The sequence below is a fragment of the Stigmatopora nigra genome, chromosome 8 (genome assembly GCF_051989575.1).
Source record: "Stigmatopora nigra isolate UIUO_SnigA chromosome 8, RoL_Snig_1.1, whole genome shotgun sequence".
In the NCBI taxonomy this organism is placed as follows: Eukaryota; Metazoa; Chordata; class Actinopteri; order Syngnathiformes; family Syngnathidae; genus Stigmatopora; species Stigmatopora nigra.
In genome coordinates, this window is record NC_135515.1 from 14,190,357 (window position 1) to 14,202,790 (window position 12,434).

At 38.8% G+C, this 12,434-nt stretch overlaps 1 protein-coding gene across 3 annotated transcripts in view; it reads left to right on the forward strand.

Moving 5' to 3' along the window:
• The window catches only part of myo18ab (myosin XVIIIA b), a 154,347-nt gene that overhangs the window by 69,101 nt on the left and 72,812 nt on the right, over window positions 1–12,434 (forward strand). The gene's annotated exons all lie outside the window — the stretch shown is intronic.

The window sequence follows — 12,434 nt, forward strand, 5'->3', positions numbered from 1 at the left end:
AGTTTTGCATGAAATACATATGCAAATATTTGAATAACAAATGCAAACACATTTTCCAAAGGGGTGGAGTTTTGAGTGGCATCTAACGAAATATACAGTGAGTTCTATAAGTGTTTGACCACCCTGCTATTTAGCAAATTCCGCCTCTTAGAAATAATGTAGAGGGGGATCTTATTTTTTTATTGTAGGACCACGTGCACTGTGAGAGACATAATCTGAAAAGAAAATTCCAGAAATCGCAATGTAGGATTTTTTTTTTTTTAGCAATTTGTGTGATACAGCATTGATCCATTGTGAAGTGGTGTCGATTTAATTCACGGTTTTATATATTTAGATAAAGATAGAAATTCATAATTTATAATTGGCAATGTGAAATCTGTACATAATAATGCGCTTTGATAATTTCAAAAGGATACCATACTGTACCGTTCTGCTGCAGACACAGAAACAATAAGAATTCATCCTTTTTTTCATCTATCTGGACATAGAGCTTTCTGAGCAGACTGGACAGCCAGGAGCCGTGGTGAGGTTGAATTTTTTTTCAGAAATGCCAGCCCCGGGCGACGTTATGGCGAATGCCATCACCCTTAATCAAAAATAGAGCTTGCTCAGCAAACTGGATGGTCAGGAGGGGTAGCAGAACTGATGGCGGAATAGCTGAGAAATGTTTTAAAATGCAAAAAATGGATGACATCGGTATTATCCGAAAATAGAGCTCTCTGGGCAGGTAACACTGCTGAACGGCACGGAGGAACAAAATAGATGTTTAATCTACCCCAAGACAATGAAGGCAAAAAGATGAAGAACATGGTCTTAATACTTTGAGAAATTGGTAGGAATCTTTCAATATGGCTCACAGTTTGCAAATATGTGTGCCAGAGATTGTTGAAAACATGGTCATAGCCATCAAATGTGGAAATCGCCTTGACAGTGTACCAAAAAAGAAACAGTAGTCACAACTCCCCGTTCAACATCTTCCTCGTGCGCCGAAAACCTCTCGCAACAGCTCCTCCTAAAAAGCTCCCTTGCGACACCTCAATCAATGGTCCAATGCCTCTCGAATAACTTGCTTTTTAAAAATTTAATGTTACGACTCCCCCCATATACCATGGAGTCGCAACTATCACAGCAGACAGGTTCGGTCAAAGATGAGTTCGAACAAACACTGCAAGTAGCCTCCAGTTATGTTTATTTACAATAAAGTCAATAAAACAGACTACGGGATAACATAGGGGAAGCACGATATATTAAAGTGGCACCCTCAAATAAACACGGTAAAACCCCCTCCTAGACAGGTGTCCAAATGAACCCCCACAAAATACAGGAAATAAGACCGAAGGGTGCCACTGTCAAACTGATGTAATTGTTAGGTTCATTAATAATTACCTTCGTCCGTAATTATCAATAACTGCAGGAAGACATCTTATTCAATTATTGACATTTAATTAAATAGAAATGGATACAACAGATAAAAGCCTCCGGAGGGGAGCGTTACAGCAAGTGTCACCTTACAACTTCCGAACGTCTCCTCGAATAGACGTTTTCGTACGCTTCTTATTGCCACGAATCAAAACAATTTACAGAGTTGTTGATCATTCCATCACGTATGAGTAAAAACAACATCTGGGACTACAATAACAATCAAAGTATTTTACCAATAACAAAAACAGGAGACTAGACTTAACAACATTTAGATTAGAGTAATTATACAACTTCCTTGGCCTAAGAATCATATAATATAATCATAATCATATAATGATTACATACAGAAAAACCTGAAGTGTATGGTTTCATAACGATAACAACATTCTTGTTATTGGCCGAATAGCCCTGGCCTCGTCACCAAGGGCCCACCAAATCTCAAGGACCCAGATTGGGTGGATTGTTTGTATAACCATCCTGGAACAGGCCGTCCAGATGACTTGGCAATACTCGTGACCTCGCAACATTTTGAAAATAGAAAGAGAATGATTTAAACAAAGAAAGGAATTAATACAGAGAATATAAAGAGAATGATTTAACAAAGAAATGAATTAATACGACTATTATAAAAGTAATACAGAATAAACCCAACATTCCCCCGTTTTTATAATATGTATGTTATTAGTCATTTCTTAGTAATCACTAAATGGTAATGTCGGGTGACTGTGATTTTTCCCGCCTACTCCTTACTCCCATGGCTGGTCTGAAAGAGAAAGAACATAATTATATTCGTCCAATTGGTCCTCGGATTTACCGTACTCCTGGACCTCACTGCTTTCCCCAAACCGTCCCATAAGATACAACTCATGTACTTTAGAATTTGTAGGGGCAATTGCAGTAGTTATAAGTCGGCTTAGCAAGGAGCACAAACAGGAGATACTACATCACCCACACAATGTTAGGATAGCGGTAATTGTGCCTATAGTCACCACGAAGGATGTAGCCAAATCTCTAGATTTTCCAAAGGTCTTATCCCACCAATCTGACAATGCGGACATATCTACTCCAGAGTGCTCTTGCATATTGCGGTTCAGTGTTTGCAGGCCAGTAATGGCCCTGGTGAGAGATCCACTGGGTGACGTGTTGTTCGGTATGGAGGTGCAACATTGTTTTACAAACATTGCACACACGCCCCCTGTTTCAAGGATCATATCCACCGCTATGCGATCCTGGAACGCCATCAGACTGGTAGCTGCCAGTTGTTCCTTCATGGCCACAAATCCCTGTTCAGTATAATTTCCAAGTTTTGGACATTGTAATGTAAGTAATTTATTCTATCCACATTTTTGTTTGGGGTGATTAGAAGGAAGATAGACTCCCAACCTGCTGCGATCTGATTAGCCAGCTTATACTCATCTGGTACGCCCCAGGGGATGCCAATCGCATCAATGTATGTTGGATCTCCTTCCCTCCATGCCTCTCGACGATGTCGGGAGGGTCGACCCTTCACCTCCGAATTCTGAGCCGCTAATTGTATCTCCTCCACTGTGGATGGAAAAACAGACACCGGTAAGAGCAGTGAGACCAAAGTACCTAGTCCTGCCGCGTTTCGGCAGGAGTCGAATAATTTATCTACCACCCCGCCACCATAGGCCAGAACGTGGTATCAGGGGTGTAGTTTGTTTTAGAACGCCGGTACACCACGTCTCATTTATCGCCCCCAGCTTCAGACCATGCCCTGTAAGGTTTAAGCAGGTAAAATGATTAAACAGTGGAAAAATTGACTTCCTATTTACTGCGTAACAGGATAAACACTGTTTCAATATTTTTTTCTTGCCAAGTAGGACACGTTTTTTCATTTGTAAAAACACTTTTCCCCAAAAGAATGGCGATTGAGGGAGTTGTTAGATCCCATCGTATTTTCCCTTGTCTGGTAGGTTATCCTAATCCTTTGTAAGATGGTTTAGTCTCAATTGAAACCATATGGAGACGTCAAACCCAATATAAAAGAGTTCCCTATAGTTTTATGGTATTGCTTGCTGAGCAATAATCTTTTCAATTAATATTGGTGTTTCCCGTATTTTATTAAGTCAGAAAGTTTATCTTACCCGTCCCCTCAATGTTTCAATTGAGACCACCCTTTTACCAAAGTAGCTCCACATAGTGCTTGCCTTCTTTACACTCCATTAACAGCGCCCAATTATCCCCCGTTTGGGAAATCCCTGTTTCAGAAATAAATTTCACAGGTTAATATGTCAGTCCAAGCTTTCCAATCTTGACCAATTTCTGCAACAAGGCTTTTCCCAATCTTCAATTTTTTGCTGTTAATGTACCACACATATTTCCCACCATAGATTGACACCTTGTACGGCAACCGGGACGTCGCCGAGTCCAAATATATATATATTTTCAATGTGGAAATTTGATTTAGTAGGTAATGTTAATTAAATGTAAATGTGTATGTTTCTCGGTTTACCCTCCCGTAAGAAGGTGTATCCTCAATTGAAACGCCTCCGCCTTTTTCTCCAACTGGAGAAAACAACCCTACTGTGGAAAGGAATAGAATCACAATCATCATTAATCTCATTGCCCCAAAAGCAATAATTGTTTCCAACATGACTTTTTGTCTTTGTTTAGGCATTTTTCCTTCTTGAAACGTTTCAATTTAGACAGCCTTCTTACTGTGGGAAAGGTGCATCCGTGTCCCCTTTCAGTAACAAGGACCCTCCCACTTTGCGTAGCTCCGATGATTCTTCTTTTATGCTGCGTATCAGCATCCAGTCTTCAAGAATCACCGTCACTTCGTCCGTTTCCTGTTGAGAAGCAAAATCTCCCTCTGATAGTCTAAATTTGGTGTGTGTGTTTTTTTTCTCTGATAGATTTGCCTCATCATCCAATTGTCATTGTGTAGTGAATAATAACAATTTGTAAGGTCTACCAAACAGGACTTCATATAAGGTCCGCCAATTGTGGATGGTAGACAACTATTATATTAACAAAATGGGAGCCATTATCACTATAAATAGTTTCTGGAATTCCATATCGTGGAATGATATCCATATGATCTAATAAAAATAAAATAAAATCTATATGTATTTTTGAAATGGATATGTGGGTATGCATATTGATTTAAACCATAAGCCTTGTAGTGACGTTGTAGCAAGGCCACCTCTCCCTTGTCGAGACATAGGTCTTCCCTTGACTCAAGCCCAAATTATTTTCTTTATTGATCTTTTATTGATAGATTATGTCTCGGTGGTCTGCCAATCAAAAAACACAAAAAGACAAACTATCATTCACGCTCACACTCATAAAAAGAAGAATTTAGTGTGTTCATCCAGTCTAGCATCCATAATTTCATTTTGTGGGAGTAAACTGGAGTACCCGGAGAAAATCCACAAATTCTCGAGGACGCCATGAATACCCCACATTCCGGAAGGTCTGGATCCACCCCGCATTCATTAGTAGATCCTTTAATATACACACCCCCACTCTAGCATTTTAACCGTTTGTAAAAAAAAATTACTTTCAAGTTTCACACAAAGTTATATCCTTCTTAATGCTATCAGTTTAGTTGTTTGTTCATCGAATTGAGGTGGCAATAGTTTCACATCTAAGGTTTTTATTTTCACAGCCGCCATGACCTAAAGGCCCCCTATCAGGTTTTTGGAAAATCCCAATTCCCTTTAATAGCATGCCAATCACCTTTTAATGCGGCCATCCAATTTTGTTTCCACTTTTTTTTTCCCCCAGGTGATAAAATAATCTCCCCCATTTGTAAAACAAATTCATCCACGCCTAATTTATACAACATGACGCCTATGGCCTTTATTACGTCGCCTTGACTCCAACTTCTATGAACCAAGATAACACGCCGAATTTGTAAGCGAATTTCGCCCATCCCATTTTGTTCATAGACAACCCATCTACCTAAAGCGTCACTTGTTTCAAAACATGAAAGGCCCCACTAGAATTCGTGCATCCAGCGCCAAATAGAGCCTATTTACACATTTGTCTCAAATTTGTTTTAGATATGGGGTCCCCAATTTCCCAAAATTTCCCAGAATTCATGTACCACCAGATCCTGTCAAAAACCCAAAACGACTAACATAACCTGTTTCTAAGCCAGATTCTGGAATTTGGAGAATTTCTCCTTTCCCTCCCTTATCTAAGCTTGTTATTGCCACTCGTTATCACTGTAACATTCAGGCGTATTAACCCCATCGTTGCTAAAGTTCTCACCAATTTGCATGCCCTTAAAGCCGTAAAAGCAACGTTATTTGGTTGTATCAATTGACCAATGCTTATCCAATCCGTAATATCCTTAAAGTCATCAATATGACCTGTGACAAAGCATATTTCCTCCCGCCAGGACAACAGACAATGTTCTTTCAAGTGCACTTTGAAAAACATTCCATGTTACTCCATTCTTAGGGAAAATATGCTCATCCTAAACCAATTATTTTATTTACAATTCACCTAATTATTTGGATGAATGCCATGAATTTTATCATGCCACTATTGCATTGTAAATTTCCCATCTGATGTCGTTAACAGCCAAATAATTCAATACCTACTATACTTTGTAAATCACCTCATATGATGTTTACTTAAGACAAGAGTCATTTCCCATAGCCTGTTACCAAAACAAAAATCTACAACAATTAAATTAGAGAAATCAACCTTTTGTTAGGCAACTCCTAATTACAAACTTTAATGTTTTAAAAACCTTATTGTCACCAATATACCATAATATTGTAAATTTTTTCATCCTGGCCTTTTTTTTTTTTTTTTAACCAGCCAACCTCCTGGATTAAAGTATTTTGAACAATCAAAATATTCTGAAATAGTATTAATATTATTTTATCCTCCAAAAGCTAGTTTCCTTTAACTAAGAGCCCTTTGAAATCCACAATTGCTCAAAAATGACTATTTTGGTCTATTTCCCAAATCCAAAGCTTTTTACCAAATCAACCTTTTACTGAACAGATTTTCTATCCTCTTAATACATTTCATTTTAAAACCCAAAATATCAATGCGAAAGCATTCGCATAACCTTGCATTTCTTGCAGCCCATGTATTGTTCTTATTCTGAAAAGTCCAAACAGAAAACGCAATTAGCCGTTAACTATGACCTCCACTCTTGCTGCGAAAACAGCATTCTTATCTTATGTTTACAAACCAGCTTTTCCCCTGTGCCCAAATACAACGCTGTTTAGAGAAGACAACCATTAAAACGTCAAATTAACCCCTCTTCCGATATTCAACTACATCACAATATTTTTCCAAGACCCCATATATCCAGAACATGTATGCTGCAAGCACAACAATATGGCAAAAACCCATTTTCTGCCCTCAAGTTTGCTTCAGCACCCCCAAGGCCAATTATTATTATTATAATGTCTTCACGGAAGGGATCACAAAATTTTAGTCGTTTACACGGTCCGAACGCTCCCGAAAGCCCAACACAGTTAAATCGTCTGCCCCGCGGCCCACATGTTTCACTCCCATCTAATCAGCAGCCGCTGCACCAGAAACGCTTCCCCCGCAGTCGACACATTTTTTGGCAAGTCTAGAGCATAATAAAAACACAGGTGACATTCCCTGCTAAACATTTAAATGATCATTTTGTATATATTCTTTTGTCTTTTTAAACACCATCTTCCCGTTAGCGGACGGGATCAAAAACCAAGCTGCAATAAGCCATCACATTGCTGTAAATTGACAGTACATATAGGTTATATTAACAAAGCACCACCAGCACTTGGAAATAACCATTCTAATTGTTGTTATACAAGCCCAAGCATTACAAAAAAACCCAATTTATTGTAATCACAAAACGTCATACCCGGATTAACCAAATCAAATACCAGTGTCCCCATTAATTTTCTAGCTCCCTTTATTTTTGTTAAACTTCCTCCGCGCCCGTCACCTATCTCGGTAAATATTTTCCCCGTCAGCCGAGGAGGCCCCGCTATTTTTCCTTACCAAACAGTACTTTCCCGCCGCCACGGTCTTAAATATATCCCTGTTATCCGAGGGAGCCCCCACTATTTTCCCAAAATAGTATTTTTAACTTCTCCCCGGCCTTATTTCGCCATTAGTGTCTGTGGAACAAGCTGTTACACTTTTATCCACTCACATATTATTTATATATGTATATTACCTCCATTAGTGTCTGGAACAAGCTGTCACACTTTTATCCACTCACATATTATTTATATATGTATATTACCTCTATGCATTAGTGCATATATTATCCTCCATTTTATGCATTTTAAGCTGGCCAGCAAACCCATATTTATTTATCCATAAATATAGCTGTGTAATATTTTTAAAGCGCTTTGTCTTACCAATTTTTTCCAATCCTTACAAGTTAGACGTATTTTTTGGATCGTCATCCAAACCCGCCTTACAACACGTGTTTCCCATATTTTACTTTTTTGTAGTGAGTTCGTGTGCCTCACACAGTTAACTTTATTATATCTATTTTTATTATTATCACTCCTTCGACTGTATTTCCTAGGCTTATCTTAATTTTACTGCAGAAACCACACAAACACCATACAACATTTACAACATATTCGTGCCTACCCTTTAGACACAGGACACTTCCCAGCCCCACCATTGTACCTCCAGTACAATACATTCGTGCCTACCCCTGAGACACAGGACACTTTCCAGCCCCAACATTGTACCTCCAGTACAATACATTCGTGCCTACCCCTGAGACACAGGACACTTTCCAGCAAAGTGCCCCACCGTACCTGCCATTGACTAGTATAAACACAGGGTTTTGTCGCCGTCACCCAGGACGCGAAACCAGCCCACAATGGACCTCACATACAATGTCCCTTTAACGCATTTGGAAACACCGTCACAACATGCAGACATTAATGTGGACTTACCCGAGATCCATCAGATGTCTCCCTCCAGCAGGAAAAGTCTTCAACCGCCGAGAATCCAGGCGCCCCCGTCGAAAACTCCGGCCCACCAAGGGTTTTGAAGACGCCGTGCGCACGGTCACTTACCAGATGTCGAACAGCAGCGCCTGGGTTCTCGCTCCGGTATATTGACCTCCATGGCTCAGAAGGACCAAAATGTTAGGTTCATTAATAATTACCTTCGTCCGTAATTATCAATAACTGCAGGAAGACATCTTATTCAATTATTGACATTTAATTAAATAGAAATGGATACAACAGATAAAAGCCTCCGGAGGGGAGCGTTACAGCAAGTGTCACCTTACAACTTCCAAACGTCTCCTCGAATAGACGTTTTCGTACGCTTCTTATTGCCACGAATCAAAACAATTTACAGAGTTGTTGATCATTCCATCACGTATGAGTAAAAACAACATCTGGGACTACAATAACAATCAAAGTATTTTCCCAATAACAAAAACAGGAGACTAGACTTAACAACATTTAGATTAGAGTAATTATACAACTTCCTTGGCCTAAGAATCATATAATATAATCATAATCATATAATGATTACATACAGAAAAACCTGAAGTGTATGGTTTCATAACGATAACAACATTCTTGTTATTGGCCGAATAGCCCTGGCCTCGTCACCAAGGGCCCACCAAATCTCAAGGACCCAGATTGGGTGGATTGTTTGTATAACCATCCTGGAACAGGCCGTCCAGGTTAAAGATGACTTGGCAATACTCGTGACCTCGCAACATTTTGAAAATAGAAAGAGAATGATTTAAACAAAGAAAGGAATTAATACAGAGAATATAAAGAGAATGATTTAACAAAGAAATGAATTAATACGACTATTATAAAAGTAATACAGAATAAACCCAACAGTAATAAAATCTAGACAGGGGAATAACTGTGTCTAAATGCACAAACTATATGTATCCCCCGGGGTGTCTAAACTTATCTCAAGTCCCCCTATGCAACCCAAAATCATTAACAACACCTACAAAATATAACAGGGAGTAACGTACTCACAAGCCTGCAACTCAGCAAGGCATCAAGGCATCAAGGGCAAGGGCGAACTGACAACTGAAAAGGGTTTAAATAAGGCCAGGAAGTGAATCTTGATTAAAGGAGGGATGATTGGGGAATTAGACACAGCTGTGTTGGCCTGGGCAGGGCTCTGTCACAGGGATGGAGCCACAGCTGCAGATACCTGTAAAGAAAAGAAAGCACACACCTTCTACATAGTGTGTGTCCAGGCTGCCAGCCGTAACATTGAAATTAAGCAGAGAGGAACTATTTTCACTGTGAGTAAAGAACTTAATGTAGTTACCTTTACTCATATATAGATTATATTTTGATATAAATAATCTTCACATGCCTATAAAAGTAACATTTAATAAATACACTATTTGATAATGGTGTACTTGTATTTTTGTAGAGGCGCAAAAACATAGTATGGGAGTAATTATAGGGATGTTCCTACTTCGCGGTTTTTCGATTATCGCGGCCATGTCCGGTCGACGCTATCCGCAAAATTCAAGGTATTACTGCATTTTGTTGACAGAGGAAATTGGCTAAATTCACCAGCATCAACACTAGCAAACAATGGGAATGTGATTGACAAATGCCAGAAACACACATACAGAATCCTACCACTCACACGACAAGTTGTGTTTAAACCAGACACGGGGAAACTATGGCCCGTGGGCTACATACGGCCCACTAGGCTTTTTAATCCGGGCCGCCGATGTTGTCCAAATAAAAAAAAATTTCAAGGTGGCGCCGCCACGTGGAAGCCAGTGGCAGTAGCTCTGTCGACTCTTATTTGTTTTTCGTGTTTTACAGCCCTTCTATCTTTTTTTAAGTTACATTTTAATATTTCTGAATAGATTCTTTTTTACTTTACTTTGTACTTTATACTTTTTACTTGAATGATGAGTGATGAGTATGTTAATACTTGAGTTCTTTTTTTTCTGTTTGTTTCATGTACTGGTAACGGATTCAGTTTTTTTTTATATGTATCGTATCTTGTGCTAACCCGGCTCATCTGTCAAATTTTTAAAATCAATGTTGCCCCCGGGCCAAAAAGTTTGCCCACCCCTGGTTTAAACCCTTATTTCATATATTTTTAAAATATATTCAAATATGTCAGGGTTGTCAACAACATTCTTTATTTTTGCCCTCAATCCAAAAATCTCAACGTTAGATTGGCCAGGACCCTTAAATCCAAACAAAGCTTGAATAGGGACGGTGCAGTTTACTTACACGAGATTATGTGCACGATGCAAAATTCATTCGAAACAAACCAGGAACGGCAAGACATTGTCTTTTTGGCCTTCTAAATTATCCGGCACATCATTCTTCCTCTGCGGTGAAATTTCGTTTTTTCTTCAGCACTAAGTGCCACCCAACTCAGCACCAAAAAAGAAGCAGTGCAATTTTTCATCTCCCGTCTTCTGCTTGCAAGTTTCAGCGGCAATTTTGACATTTTTATGGACATGGTTTATTAGGTTGCTTCATATAGTGTACCGATAGCTGTAAATGTCGAAGCTGTGAAGTGGTCAAGAATGACAGTCGTCTGTCCATCTAAACAGCAAAGGATGGTCGCTCCCAATTTGATGAGTAAATCTCTTCCCAACAAATTCATTTGAGCTGCCCCTTTTGTCAAAAAAAAAGCAATGGTTGAAAAAGAGGAAATATATCCTTTTGAATTTTAAGTTGCTTTTCTTCTGTCCATTTTTATTACATTTGGAGGCAATGATTACATGGATGCCCCAACACTTACACAATTGGGGCATCAGAGTTTTCAAAACACATTCACAATCTTCACGATAGTTAAAACAGGAGGCACAAGTACTTTGAATAAGGGTTTACTAAACGTCCTTCATTGGTGGCAAGAAACTAAATGATGGCAACTCTGTCTTGGACATTGTAATGAATTTAGTTTATTTGGTTAATATCTTTATTTGGCATTATTCAAAGATAAATGTGTTACAACCAGCTCTGACATGATTACCCGACTTATACTACCCGATGTACAGTGTTCCCTCGGTTATCGTGGTTAATGGGGACCGGGACCACCCGCAATAAGTGAATTTCCGCGAAGTAGGGATTCCCCTTCAAAAATGCTTAATTTGAATTTAATTAAATTTTTATCTTTTTTAATTTTCATTTCTTTATTTATTTTTCAATTTTTTACCCCCCTGTATACAGTACACCATATAGAATACGGGTAGAGAGAGTGAAATTCATGTTATAACAAAACAACTGTATAAATATGTTGTTTCAATGTAATATTTGTATTATTTTTTTCCCAAAAAAATCCGCGAAGCTCTCAGTCCGCGGTAGCTGAACCGGGAAGTAGCGAGGTGATAGGTTCATTAATAATTACCCTTCTTTGTAATTATCAATAACTGCAGGCAGACATATTATTAAATTATTGACATTTAATTAAATAGATTGGATCGCAGATAAGAACCTTAAGGGAGGAGATCTTCAAAAGTATCCTCTCGAACAGTATTTTGCGTACAGCTTTAAGTCATTTGGAAAAAAAACAATCACGCCTTCATTTGACCTATCAATCATATAACAATTACATAAAGAAGCCTGAAGTGTTTCACGAGTGTTATGGAAGTGGCAGATATCCCAAGTCCTTGCCTCCCGATACTGGGTGAGATGTAACATAAACAATTCTTGGATAAGAAGTCCACGGGAGAGTGGACCAGGTGGCTTTTTATGACCTCGAGCCGAACAATAGAAAGACTGATTTAATGATTTAACAAAGAAATGAATTGCTACAAATATATGTATAATAGTAATACAGAATAAACCCAACACGAGGGAACACTGTATATCCAAGATTCTTAGTTCACAATTATTTTTCCTCAGTTGCCGCAGAAAAAAATGATACTGGCAAGAGCAATGATACTAATACACAGCCTTGTTGAATTTTGCATGAATCACACGATTTTCTCCTTTGTTGTCCTTGTGGAGCAGTGAGTTTGATGATGGTGGCCCACCATGTTACAAATCAGAATTTCAGTCCTGCGCCTGTATTGTTTAAACAAACACAAT